Here is a 12,507-nt window from a genome sequence, read left to right on the forward strand (position 1 = left end):
CTATCAAATTCATAAGCAAATTGAGCTTGGAGAACGTGTTGCAAAATACCTTTTCATCTTAGAGCCCACATACCCTAGATATTATGTCCTGCTGTCAAATATGTATGCTGTGGTTGGCTTGTGGGAGAAAGTAACTAAGGTGCAACAAATTATGAAAGAGAGAAATTTGAAGAAGAGACCAGCATGCAGCATAATTGTTTTGCATGGCAAGGTGCATACATTTTATGTTGGAGATAAATCACATCCTTAATTTGATCAAATAGTTGCTACAATGGAAATTCTCACTTAGAGGACATATTTAAGTAAGGGAAAATCTAATAGCTTGTCCTCCACATTGTGGAAATCAAGAGAAAAAAGACGTGCTTAGCAGTCAAAGTGAGTTGATGACTATTACTATTGTACAATAAGCACAAGCTTGAAAACTTTTATTTGGCTTCCTACAAACCTTAAATAATGGGGTCATCACCACACTGCCACAAAATTCATGTGGTAAACTAAAAGGAGATAATGATTGTGAGAGATGGACATCACTTTCACGATTTTCGCAATCAATTGTGTTCTTGTAGAGATTGGTGATGCTTCTAATAATAGAAGCAACAATTGAATAGCCACTTGTAGGTTTATGCATCTTTCTGGCTTTCATGGAGCATCACAAATCTTGGTGTTACTTTGATTTCATCTTGAACCTTTTTTCTATTTTTTTGAAGCTATCTTGGGTCAATCATTTTTCTCTAAAAAATTAATGACTTGAACTAACAACTATGTAGAAACCACAAATTTGGTAAAAAATAGTGCTATCATAACAAAAGCATTTTTGGTTCTAATAGGAAATTTTTCATACCCACACTTTCTTCTTCATTATGGACTTCGTTTGGTTGGTTGTTCTTTATGCAATGACCAGTGCAAGTGGCATCTTACAATGTGGAATAGTCCTAGTGATCCCTAATCATGTACTCAACCTCATTGCCCCACTATGGGAAGTCCTTTTGAGAATATTAAACTATACATTCTCCTCCTAGGTGCTCTTAGCACTGCAACCAAAATGCATTGTCAAATTGTATAGTTGCACCATATTTTTTAGATTGTACCCTAGTGCAAGACCTATTGATGAGCCCTAGAGATCCAAGGGGCCTAGAAGCCATGATATATGTGCTCAAAGGTCATATGGACCTAAACTGATGTAATCAAGCCTTTAAAGACATTAATATATAATAAGCTCAACATTGGTGTCAAAGGAACCAATTGTCAAAAATAATGTAATAATGGTCAAAATGACCAAATGATACTAATATGGGTGTTTAGGGTCTAGGAGTATTGGGATAATTGTTTTAAATCATAAAAATCATGATTAAGTCATTTTGATGCCTTTTCAATAGGTGGAAATAGGTAAATTTAGTTTGGAGGGAAATCTAGAATTTTGAATTCAAATAATAATAGCTAGTTGGCAAACTAGGAGTTTTGAATGTTTAATTTAGTTTAATGATCATTCGGTTGTTGGATAGGGTTTGGGAAGGTGTTAGGAGGTTTATAAACCATGCTCCATGCCCAAGAATTGGTTATTGCTGGAAAAATCAGAATTGTATAGACTATTGTTATGAGGGAATAAAGAATGGTGTTTTGAATTGAAAATTTGAAAGCTTCTCTCAACTTTTTTTTATTGTTTGTCATTGAAGTCTATTTGGTTTGTGATCTAAATACTATATATAGAAATTCCATATAGAAAATATGGATTTCACTAGGTCTCATCACACAGACCATAATGCTTCAGCACCGGTGTAAAGAATATAGCCAATATGCTTATGATTTCATTACAAAAACTTCATCTAACTTAGAGAATTTCATACGTTAATCAATGATTTCATTGCCAATATTGTGTCAATGCAAATATAAGAAAATTCTATTTTAAGAATTTGTTTATATGTCAAGTTAAAATTATAGAAAACATGCATCTAATACATGATACATGATACAAACCTGCATGGCCAATACAAGGAAATAAAGAACATAATGATATTTTCCCAAGATAATCGACTTCATGTCCAAACACGCATGAAGCAAAGTTATAATACCAGCTACTACAGAGTTGCAAATAAATTTAGGTTTTTGATTAGCAAGACATGAAACAAATAAATAGAAAAAGAGTGAAAAGAACCTAGTAGGCCAATTATATAGATAACAAGCTGCTAAAGTCCCAACATATCCAAATCAATATAAAACAAGTGGAAAAAGTGAAGAAAATTGAATACAAGCAGATGGGTTCAGAAGTTTTCAATTTTAAAATCTTTCTTGAGGAATGCAATATAGACACTAGTCACATGGTGCATAGGATGAAGGATCTACCCACAAACTTGCAAACTCAAACACAATATGGACCCAAACCCCTATGTTTCAACGGTGTTCCCAAAAGCACACAATGCCACCAAAGACTCCAAACTTGGATTTACCTTCACCAAGTGTTTCCTCCACCTCTACACACCTTAAACAACTTCAACCAACATGTTTCTAAGGTTTCCAAACCCACAAATATTTGGTAGATACAAAAAAGACCAGTTTTCCCCTTTACTAGGCTATTCTCTTCTTTGGATCAAGAGACCCTATTTTCTTGATTTTTCTCTGAAACTTTCTGAAACACCAAGAAAATAAATAGGCTTTTCAGATACCCTTTTGGGATTTCTATAACATACTCAAAACTTAATATGGACTCCTTTGGAAAAATATGCCAAAAATCATGATTGTCACTGTTTTTCAAGGGTAAAACATGAGGTTTTACAAAGCAACTATGAAATATACTTATCCCAACTCACCAAATTCATATATTCATAATATTTTGTGCCTAATTAGACAAATCCATTGTCAATTTCATCCTACAAGGACTTTTGATATGAAACCCCCAAATTCAAGCCTTAAAACCCTCAAAATCAAGGGTATCACCAATCTAGGTCAAGCACACACTTCCAGGATCTAAAACTTAAGATTCGCCATCCAATCATCATGTATTCAAATAATATCAAATAAAAAGTATACCTTGTTAAGCCAGATGTACGGCTGCATAACACCTAGCACTCATTTGGGTACCCAAATTAGTCCTTCCAGCACTCAACTTTGCATTTCTTTCACAATAACCTGAAAATCTTCACTTTTATTGCATATTAGAGGTTATTTGGGCATGTTAGTTCTATGGGTTCCATCCCAAGAAGCAATTAAGAGTACACATTGGATGAAACCCTCATTTCTTCATGTTAAACTAGGCAAAACTGTGACTTTCAGCGTGACAGTAGCAATAAAGATTTAAACCTGTTAATAAATGTATTAAATCTGATTCAAAGTATCTTAATAACACTTTCCCAACATGAATGAAATATTACACCACCAAAATATGCTTCAAATGTGCAAGAAAACCCAAAAATTTTATTCAATTCTTGGTTGTCCGTACAATTTCTATACTATTCCGTACATACCAATATAGACACTAGTCATATTAAAAGTAATTTACTTTAGGATTGAAGATTTTTGGTGATCAAATGCATATGGGGGGATCAGTTATGAAGTGTTTATGCAATTATTTTGTTCTGGTGATATGGTTAGAGGTCTTGTTGAACAGGCCCTAGATTAGTGACCCCAAAACCAAGGGTTTGGTGGAAAATGTGTTGTGTAAAGGGTAGAACCTTAAAATCTTGAAAATCTATTGTTTCTAAACCCCTAGAAGGACTGTTTCACCCTTTGGAATCATAGGGTTTAGTGGAGTTGTGGGTTGCTATGTAAAATTGGAGAATTAGGCCTAGTGTGGATAGGCTAGGGGTATCGGATCTTGGGTATGGTCCAAAAGGGTTGATATTGAAACTTAGGGAGGATGTATAGATCCCAAAAGGGTATCTTAATCAGGTTTTAATTTCCCTAGTTGTTTGGGAACTATTGGAGAGAAATCCAAATTAGTGACTGGTGAGGGCTACTAGCTTTAAGGCTAGATATGAATGTTGGGTAAGAGATTAGTTGTCCAAAATGAATGGATGGATGGAACATGGTGGAAAGGCCATGAGGAGATGATTCAAAAAGGAATAATGAAGGTTGAAGCCTTGGAAGAAGTTATGGTGTTTGGGAAACTCTAAGCGCACTTGGGGTAGCCTAGAAGGTAAGTCCTTGAGGGGACATTGGAGTAAAGAGTTGTTGCTAAATGAATGGATTTGCTATCTCATATGAAGAAGATGGATACCACACACCACCTCTGCATCATAGACTAAGAGTGCATTGTTCTTGTTATGGCACTTGGGAATGTAGTTTCTTCATGTGATGCATTGGTCTTGGGGATCAATCTCGATTGGGTGTCAATGTTGGGATTTCTCAACAAGAAGTAACGGAACTAGTTGGGATTCACTGGAGTGACCTTGGAAGATATAAGGATGAAAGTTTGAGAGGTTTAGGTGTTATTCACCATTTGACTAGTCACTTTGTGTCCCTGTTTCATCTAGAGATTGATTGGGACAAGATTCTCAATAAGGATTGGACCATTGATCAAATTGGTACACTTGAGATCGTTGCTTGGAAATCCTTGGTGAAGGAAGGCTCATTCCTTTAATTGTGAACTTATTGGTTGGTTGCAGACCAACCACACCACTCTGTAGTTTTCCATAATAGTAGAGAGTTGGCAAGTTCTTCTTGGCCAAGGTGGGGAGAGTTCATAGTCTCAGATTCGTGCAGGCTTCTTCCAGCCACTTTTGAGGTAATCTGGACTGAGACATTACTCAAAAATCATGCTAAGACTATAGGCCACTCCTATGCTTCAAATAGAGTGTTGAAATAGGTGATATCAAAATGTATTTCACAAATTCATGTTATGGGCAGTAGTAGTCGTGGATCATTTTAGACCTACCACATGAAAAGTTTCCATTTTATGTTAGTTTGAGCTTCACTTGGTTTCAAGAATACTATAATATTCTCTACTTAACAAGGCCAACCAGGTGAAGGTGGAAGCTCATCTAGCCTCAACCCCCTCCCCCTAACAGCAATCTAATGTACCCATTATCATCTAATTACATACTTCATTGATTCATTCATCCATTTATGAACCATAACATTCATTAATATGATATAAAATTCATTAATACACAATACTAATCAAGACTTCATTAAGACATAACAATATTCATTAACATAAGATAAAAATCAGTATTAATATGCATCATTCATACATAATTACTTAAAACAAAGTTCTTTCATTATCCAACAAGGTTTATCAAAGAAGATTTTTAAAACATCATTTCTTCTTTTTGTTTTTATGAGCTCTCTTAAGAAAAGTGCTCATAGGAGCATCCATATCTGCATCATTCTCCTCCTCTTCTAGCACGTGTAATGTCAAATTACAATGGCTCCTTCTCTTTGGAGGAGCAGGAGGCTGCTGCACTAAAGGGGGCTTTGTTGCCAATTTTATGGTTTTTGAACTTGTTCAATTCATTAGGTAGTCAGATTTGCAAAAATGCAAAAAGTTGCATATAAAAGTTGCTGACAACTTTTAAAAATGTTGCTCGGTATTGTTTAAAAGTTGTTATTGTTTGTTTTAAGTTGGGGAACGGCTACTTGGTTGTTCCAACGGTCCTATAGGCCTCTATATATATCATGTGTGATCTCAGAAGGCGAGGGAGATCAAGTTGTAGTTGATGCTTGGACAAAACGAATAAAAAACCTCTGATTTACTGGTAATTTTACTGTTATAGTGGGTTGTACAGTTCTGTACGGTATTGTTATGATTGCTAAGTGTGTGTCTTAGTTGCAGGGGTGTGTTCATAATTTTTTTGGCTTTGATTTGACATAAATTGGAGTTGGGGTTTGCAAGTTATCAGCATTTTAGTAACAAGGGGTCTGAACAGCCCTATTTTCTATGGCCTTGTACAAATGCAGCCCTAACTTGCAAATCCACCAGTGGCAACCTCTAAAACTAAGGGATATGCAAGTCAAGGGACCTACGAACATGATTCCAGGAGTTGGAGGCGTGCTGAGAAGGGCAAGTATTTTTCCTAGCTGGCCCTAGGTCAAGCAAGACCATGTACTTGACTGGTTTTTGCAAGTAGAATGGTGACAATCATATTGGGAAGCACTATTGACCAGTGCAAGTTGCTCAACAATACTTATTTCATATCCTAGGTTGGCATGGCAGTGTCTTTGAGGGAACTCCATGCAAGAATTGAAGAGAGAAAGCTATATTCACATGCATGGTGTGATAGGGGTTTTATTCTTTAGTGAACTTATCTATAGTAGAAATGTTAAATTAATAATAATAAATTTGTAAAAAGTAGGTAGTAGCTTCGGCATAGTCTACTCAATCAATTGACCAACAATACATAATTTTTTCAAAAAACTAAATACAAAAATAGGGTATTAAAGATACCATATTTTTAGAATTCATGATATATTGTTGTTTATGTTTATGATAAGATAATGTGTAATTTTTAATAATCTATGTTTAGGATAGCTTTCAATGGTCCATGGTTTATTATCACAGTGAGAGTTCAAGAATATAAAAGTATCTATGCACATACATCGTAGAGAAACATAAAAGAAAAAATTAAAATATATTTTTTGAATGATGTTTCAGTTTACTTTTGGATTCAAAGGTTAGAATGTTTTTTCCATGTGAATCTGAAACATTAATTCAAAAAGTTGCAAAAAATCTTGCCTATGTAATACAATATATGTATGTATGTATGTAAGCATGGTGTGTGTATGCATGTGTTTGTGTGTATGCAAGCTTCTGTAGACATCATTTAAGCATTGATATGCTACTTCGTTGTTCATCAACTTGTACAAATACATTACAAAATATAGCAAAACAAGTTTTACCAGTTCCAGTGGGCATAGATGAGGATATTTGCATGGCCCTTGTTGCCGACAATGCACTAGGCAATAGTGGACCGGCAACCGAAGGAGGAGTCCGCACGTCATCATGAGCTAAGGAATACAATATTGTTAGCAAAGACATTTGTAATGGATAAAGATCAAATGGGATACTAGATAGAAATGTCCACAAAAAAAAAGTAAGTGTTATAATGTTGATGAAAACAAACAAAGTGCTACTTACACGAAGGTTGTGTGCAACGACCATCACCATGTTCACCATGTGATGTCACAAATGGCACAAATGTCTATACAAGTACACATAAAATCAGAGATCAAGATCCATAAGATAGTATAAAATATTCATACCTATTGAACTTCTATTATTGCTTTAGTCGAATTACTGCTTACTTGCAAAGATTGGATTCTACGACCCAATTCTGTTCTCAGTGCCTCTTTCTCCTCACTTTTTCACCCTTGATGATAATGTTAACAAGTTCATCAGTGTATCTTTTGATTTTCTAGGTGATGAACACAGGGTCAGTGCTAAGGGCTATGTTATGTAGATATGAAGCCTGTATTTCATATCGCATTTGATCAGCGGTCATTCTAGCTTTTTCCTATCATTTGTGACATTAAATATCAGTAAAATTTCATCAAAAAAACTCCAAAGCCATAAAGAAAAGAACATAATAATTTGACATTTGTTTCTATATTAACATTAAAATTTACAATATTTAATGTTTACCTCTACTGAAGGTGTCTAAGATGGTGCATCCATATCGCCCTATGAAAAAAATTAGTAAGTCTTAGAAATCAGCAGCGAAATTAAAGTAATAGACTTACCAAAAAAAAAATATTAATAATAAAGTAGATTGTATATGTAAATCATTTGTCTTAAGTTAAAAATTTAGTGTACCTAATGTGTATATCTAAAAAAAATTTGACATGTTCTACTTAATGTTTATATGTGCACATATGGTTTAGAAAGAAAAGTTTGGTCATACAAGACCCATCATAGTTGACATTGATCCCAGTTGGACATTTCATTGATCATCATGATCTTCATCTATGTCATCATCATCATCATCATCGCCATCATTGTACTTGTCACTTTGATCGTTGTTGTCACCACCACCATCTTCTTTGCCATCATCATCATCTTCATCGCCATCATCATCATCTTCATCACCATCATCATCATGACCATCATTGCCATGATCATGATCATCATCAACATCATCATCATCATTTCACCATTATCGTCAGCATGACCAAAATCATCACCATCTTCTTCATCTTCACCACTGGGTAACTGTTGTTCCTGATAATCATTTACTTCCTCTTCTGCTTCTTCAATTTCTTCTTCTTCGATCACATTATACTTTATCGGCCTTCCTCTTGGGTCATGTCTAACAACAAATGACCAACCTAGTTTCTGTGGAACACCAAAATAAAACACTTGCTTGCACTGGCTTGGAAGAACATAGAGCTCATCTGCGACTTGCTCAAATGACCTTGTATTAATCATAGTAAATAAACTATCATGTTCAATAACAGTCCTATCAGAATCATTTCAATTCAGTCATAACCTAAACCATTTGACGACAAATAGAACTATTTTGAATGAATTAAAGTCGCACTCAAGTATATCATCCAAAATGCCATAGTATCAATTTTTAGATTGTTGAGGATGTATGTAAGTTCTAGATGAAATATTGGTGACCGCAAAGACAACACTTATCCCAAAATCACACATTTTCTTCGTTTCATCTGACTTTTTTGTGTGGAATTTATAGCCATGGTAGTACATAGCTTTGTGGTGTTTGACTTGCAATTATTCAAACATGTCAAGATTATTTGCATCGATCTGTGAGTTGATATTAAACTTATGTGTGATGATTAGTAATCTATGTGTACCTTTGTATCTCTTAAGCCATATATTAGATCAAGTACCATTTGTGTAACATTGGGATCTTCATTACTATGAGCTTCTTTAACCAACAATACAACACCATCCCATGTTAATGAGCGACCATTTTCTTGAGACTGCTCAATCCATACTGTCATCCAATCAAGATTGTTTGCAAAATACAAGTGTAGTGCATCCCACTCACGACCAACTATAAAGAAGACAATTACACTAGTTAGAAATAACTTATATATATTGATGATGAATAATAATTATTAAACTACAAAAAAAAAATTTATAATTACCTCTCACCCTCCTCAATCTACCTTTCCCCCTCAGGTACTCCCCTTCAAATTTGTCATTAGAGTTGGAATCCCAAATGCGATCTACATGGATATCTGCTGCAAACTTTGGAAGATATTCAATAATGTACACCATGGTCTAGTATATCATATATCTCTCTATCATAGAACCCTTAGGACGTGCTCTTTGTCGAACCAAGCCCTTCATAAATTTCAATTGCCTCTCAACCATCCACATTGATCTAGCTTGTACAGGTCCACAAAATTCAATCTCCTCAACTTGATGTACGAGGTAGTGTTCTTAAGCATTGAAAAAGGTTGGAGGTAAACACTTTTGCATTTCACACATAAGTTGTGGAATTTTTCTCTTCCAATATTTTATATGTTTTTTGTCAATTTCTTTAGATGATAACCACCTAAAAGAGATTCAACACACAAAACCACATAAACGAGATTTCAAATAAAATTATACAATAGATTTAAGAGAAAGCTACAAATCTAAGAAAAAACACTTCTAACCTCGTGTATTTTCCAAGATCATATATAACTTGTTTAATACTATTGTCAAAATTTTGTGGAAGGGATAGAGGTAGGATGAACTAAAATCATTAAAAATGATCATTTAAATATATTATTAAATAATGCAATAGGTAGTACATTCAATCTTACAAATATACTGTAAATGGAGAACATGACTTACCTTGACGAAAGTATGCCAATCATGTGTTTTCAACCCAGGCCCAGAATCACCTTTCTTTGATAGAAGAGTGCTTATATTTGCAGCAAATCCTGTTGGAAATTTTGTTTTTTTTATGACTTCTTTTAATGCATCACCCTATTGCTCCGTTAATTGTTAGAGTAAATAATTAATATTTAATTATTTATTCTATTGCTTAAGCTTACTTAGGTCATGCATTTATTTAATATTTTATATTTAATGCATGTAGTGGTTAGTTGTTGACAACTCGGGAGTTTTCTCCTTTTTTAGCATATTCCACTTTTTGTGGATGTGTGCTAAGTTGTCAATCTTATCTTCTACCTCCTTCCAGCTTGTTCTACAAGCTTCCATGAGCTCTTTATATTCGGGCTCTCTCTGATTGTATTTACACATCATAATCACATCATTTCTTATTGTAAATACATTTCTTCTTGTGTTTGCATTCATGGTGTCTCTCATGTCCGTTTAGGGTTTTGCCCATGCTCCATGCTCCTCCCCTTCTATGGCTTCTCTTTGACAGGTTCGCATGCAGGTGATCTTGGCGTCTTCGAAGTTGGCTTTCCTCAACTCCAACATGGTATCAGAGCCTTCCTGCTGCAGCTTTGTTGAAGAAATTTCGAAGCCGTGATTTGAAGTCACAAACCCTAGTTTGTTTGTGCATTTTTTCATCAAATCAGGGGATCAGCAAATTTTTGGAGCACTTTCAGCCCAAACGGACATCACCATTGGATCCGGAAGGCCGTTTGTAGTCAGGGTTCATATAAAGCTTTTCATTTTTGGAGACAGGGCATTTTTGGCAATTTTTTGAGGCCTCCAGGGTCGCTGCCGTACGGATCGTACGGACGCACAGCGTAAAAAAAATTTTAAAAAAATATTTTCGGCAGCACCGCCGCTGCGCCACCTGCGCGCAGCCCGCAGCAGCCGCAGCAGGCAGCGCCGCCCGCGCTCCGCCGCGGCCCGGCCGCCGCCCATCCTCCGCCCTCCGCCGACGGCTCCTCCGTCTCCGTCGCCCTGCGGCCACTACCTCCCAGTTTCGCCGCCCCTGCGGCCGCCTCCGCCCACCAACGCCGCTCAGACAACTCTGCAGCCCGTCAGCAATCTTCAGCCACTGCGGGGGTGACACGTGGCATGGGCGCCACGTGGCACCTTGTCACGTGGACCCGCCACGTCACCTCTGCCACGTCATACTCTTTTTTTGCTGCGACGACTGACGGGCCGTCAATTTAAATCTCATGGTTTGCTGATGTCAGCATGACGTCATCCCTATGTCATCATCCTTGCTTGCACTCTCCTTCAAGTTCTCTTTTGGACCTACTTGTGGTTTTTTGGCCATAACTCTTGCATACGGAGGTATTTTTCCGATCCGAAAGAAGTGTCGGAAAGCTGGTTTCGAGACGGAGATTTTATTGCAGGTATTTTTTGGTTTTGATGCTTTTTTATTGCCTATTTTTTTTGTTGAAGTCCGAAGTCCTATTTTTGACTCTGGCCTGCATATCTTTTGCGTCCCATGTCAGTTTTTTGAAAAATTTATATTTCTGAAAAAGCTGGTTCTGTGTTCTTTTCAGAAATGTAGTCCTTTCTCTTTTTTTTTGGCCTCTACTCTTTCTATCATAGTTTTGGCATTTTTGCTCTATGGTGGATATTTTGAGTGTTTTAGGCCCGAGGATCATTTTCCTGGCATGGTTTGCTTTCTTTTCGACTGTACTTTCTTTTGGTTCAGCTCTTTTTCAGTTATGATCATTGTAGCTATCTTTTTGAAGCACTTTTTATTCTCGCACTGAGATAAATTGTCACTTTTGCATTCTGGGAGTCATGAACGTTGTTTTGAGTCAGTTGTGCATGCACTATTTCATAAAGCACCATGGGGGGGATTATTTGTTTGCTATTTTAGGAATTCTCCCTTTGTCAAGTGAGTGTCCCTTCCACGACATTAGCCCCATGCAGAGTCAGTTAGACCGTGTCTTTATCGGTGTCTGTACCTCTTTTCCTCTTTCCTCGTTCTTGGTTCGTTTGCAGGAGATTTTGGCTCACCTTCTCAGTTGCCTGTCATCACACCTCGTCTGCATTAAGGGGGGGTTATGCTATGTTCTAATGCATCCATGGTTCGATGGTTCGATAGTGTGAACTATGTATTTAGTGGTTGATCCTATATACAAGGCGATTGCAGTGGCTGGCTACTTATGCATTTCGGTGAGATGGATCATCTACCATATAGACATGCTCAGTTCGTGCCTTCTTCTTCCATGGAGGTTTCTTCAGATCAGCAGTTTGGCAGATTTGTGACTTTGTCATGCTTCAGTGATGCTGCTTCTTCATGATCACTCTTTGTTCCTGTTTTAGGGGACATTTTCCCTAGTTGGAGACTTCTTCAGCTCTTCACTAGGTTCTTACCTCTTTTGGGGGGAGGGTTTTTCCCATGTGGTTTTCTCTCTTTCCTCGCGTACAAAGGTTGCATTCTTCTTGCATTGTACTTGGGTACCTAAAATGGCCTCGTGGCCGGGACCCATTATGCTTTCATCTTTGTTTTGTGAGCTTAAGGCATTTCCCTAAGTTGCACTTAAGGGGGGGTGTTAGAGTAAATAATTAATATTTAATTATTTATTCTATTGCTTAAGCTTACTTAGGTCATGCATTTATTTAATATTTTATATTTAATGCATGTAGTGGTTAGTTGTTGACAACTCGGGAGTTTTCTCCCTTTTTAGCATATTCCACTTTTTGTGGATGTGTGCTGAGTTGTCAATCTTATC

The sequence above is a fragment of the Cupressus sempervirens genome, chromosome 1 (assembly GCF_028749045.1).
Source record: "Cupressus sempervirens isolate cs-2001-9-10 chromosome 1, ASM2874904v1, whole genome shotgun sequence".
Taxonomy (NCBI): domain Eukaryota; kingdom Viridiplantae; phylum Streptophyta; class Pinopsida; order Cupressales; family Cupressaceae; genus Cupressus; species Cupressus sempervirens.